At 46.9% G+C, this 2,673-nt stretch overlaps 1 non-coding gene across 1 annotated transcript; it reads right to left on the bottom strand.

Moving 5' to 3' along the window:
- Positions 1 to 521: 521 nt before the first annotated feature.
- On the bottom strand, positions 522 to 595 carry Trnat-ugu. Its single transcript has one exon. It is a non-coding gene; the product is annotated as a tRNA-Thr (tRNA).
- Between the last annotated feature and the right edge of the window lie 2,078 nt (positions 596 to 2,673).

Genomic DNA, 2,673 nt, shown 5'->3' with positions numbered 1-2,673 from the left:
TGAAGCAGCGAGCGAGCGCCCGGGGGCCAGCGGTGCACAGTAGCAAAAACGGGACCGGCGCGCGGGCGTCACTACACTTCAAGGGCGGCAATTGTCGGTGCCGACAAGGGGCGGGAATTACCCGGCCCCTCACAGTGTGCGGCGCAGACAGAAAGGCAAATTACCGGCGTGATGGCGGCGGCGGCAAAGTACACCCGCCTAGCAGCCTAGCCGCACCGGCGGGCCGTAAAAAACCCGGCGGCTGCCGTGGGCCGCGGCCCGCCGTAACGAGGGCCCGGCTCGGCCTCCCTGGCCGTGTCATCAGCGGATCGCCCACCTCCGACCGCCTGCTGTGAGAGAGGAGCCGCAGTAGCCGCTGAACGACTCGCCTGCCGACGGCTCCAAAGACGTGTGGCTCTTTGTGCCGCACCAGCCTTAAACACACACGAGGCACAGCGTTATGATCACTACTTATAATGAAATGAACACCCTTAGCTGCTTACAGGCGTTGACATACGTCAACGGAGACAGATGAAAATGTGTGCCCCGACCGGGACTCGAACCCGGGGTCTCCTGCTTACATGGCAGACGCTCTATCCATCTGAGCCACCGAGGACATAGAGGACAGCGCGATTCCAGGGATTTATTTCAGGCACGCCTCCCGCGAAACCCACATTCTCAACGTGTTGTCCCGCACTACATTCGTAGTGCCGCCGCCCATTACACTCATTTCTCCCTGCAGTCGCGCTATTCATCTGTGTCCTCGGTGGCTCAGATGGATAGAGCGTCTGCCATGTAAGCAGGAGATCCAGGGTTCGAGTCCCGGTCGGGGCACACATTTTCGTCTGTTCCCGTTGACGTATGTCACGCCTGTTAGCAGCTAAGGGCGTTCATTTCACTGTAATTTCATTCTAACGATCTGCATGGTCACCGATCGTATCTGTTCTTCCGGACATGTCCGAAAGAACAGATACCATCTTAGTGTATGTTATGATATCTGCTCGCCGAGAAATCGAATGCCACCTCGTAGCGCTGAGGGCACGACTAAGGAAAATGCAATTAGGGATACAAGTGAACATATTTTTCTTGGTGTCTGAGACCAGTGTACTGAACAACACTACATCAGTATTTATTTCATTTGCAGACTAATAGTTATAGCCACCACGAGTAGTATGTTCTAAAGAGTACAAAAAAGTATATAAACTACGAACGTGTTAATTGTGAAGTACTCAGTTACAACACTACGATCGGCAACGCACTGCAGCTATTTCTCACCGTGCAGTTACAAAAAGGGCGTTATGATTTGTGATTCAAAACTCAGTGCTATAGCTTAACACAGTGTTTCAGCTTCAGGCAATGTTTCAAAAAGACAAACCGCTATATTCATAATTGCAGACATCGGATTATAGTTTCTTGGAATGTCGTGTCCATGCAGAATATCCTATGTCCAAAATGATTTTCAAGGGTCTCTACAGAGCTTGTTTCGTTCCTTTCGATTATATTTTAACGTAAATATCACAAATGTCACGATTTGTTTAGGGAGCGGGGAAACTTCGTTCGTTACGGATTATTTTTATGTACTATTTCCTTCATATCTCTAAGGGTATCTTACTTCAACGTGTATATTTTCACTGAGTTTCATATATGAAGTAATATATATATATATATATATATATATATATATATATATATATATATATATATATATATATATATAGGGTGAATCACCTAAAATTACCGCTGGATATATTTCGTAAACCACATCAAATACTGACGAATCGATTCCACAGGCCGAACGTGAGGAGAGGGGCTAGTGTAATTGGTTAATACAAACCATAAAAAATGCACGGAAATATGTTTTTTAACACAAACCCACGTTTTTTTAAAATGGAACCCCGTTAGTTTTGTTACCACATCTGAACATATAAACAAATACGTAATCAGTGCCGTTTGTTGCATTGTAAAATGTTAATTACATCCGGAGATATTGTAACCTAAAGTTGACGCTTGAGTACCACTCCTCCGCTGTTCGATCGTGTGTATTGGAGAGCACCGAATTACGTAGGGATCCAAAGGGAACGGTGATGGACCTTGTGTACAGTAGAGACTGGAACAGCACATTACGTCCACATGCTAACACCTTTTTATTGGTCTTTTTCACTGACGCACATGTACATTACCATGAGGGGTGAGGTACACGTACACACGTGATTTCCGTTTTCAATTACGGAGTGGAATAGAGTGTGTCCCGACATGTCAGGCCAATAGATGTTCAATGTGGTGGCCATCATTTGCTGCACACAATTGCAATCTCTGACGTAATGAATGTCGTACACGCCGCAGTACATCTGGCGTAATGTCGCCGCAGGCTGCCACAATACGTTGTTTCATATCCTCTGGGGTTATAGGCACATCACGGTACACATTCTCCTTTAACGTACTCCACAGAAAGAAGACCAGAGGTGTAAGATCAGGAGAACGGGCTGGCCAATTTATGCGTCCTCCACGTCCTATGAAACGCCCGTCGAACATTCTCTTAAGGGTCAGCCTAGTGTTAATTGCAGAATGTGCAGGTGCACCATCATGCTGATACCACATACGTCGACGCGTTTCCAGTGGGACATTTTCGAGCAACGTTGGCAGATCATTCTGTTGAAACGCGATGTATGTTGCAGCTGTTTGGGCCCCTGCAAT

Source organism: Schistocerca americana, chromosome 1, assembly GCF_021461395.2.
Source record: "Schistocerca americana isolate TAMUIC-IGC-003095 chromosome 1, iqSchAmer2.1, whole genome shotgun sequence".
Lineage (NCBI taxonomy): Eukaryota > Metazoa > Arthropoda > Insecta > Orthoptera > Acrididae > Schistocerca > Schistocerca americana.
This window is presented reverse-complemented; position numbering and strand designations above follow the sequence as displayed.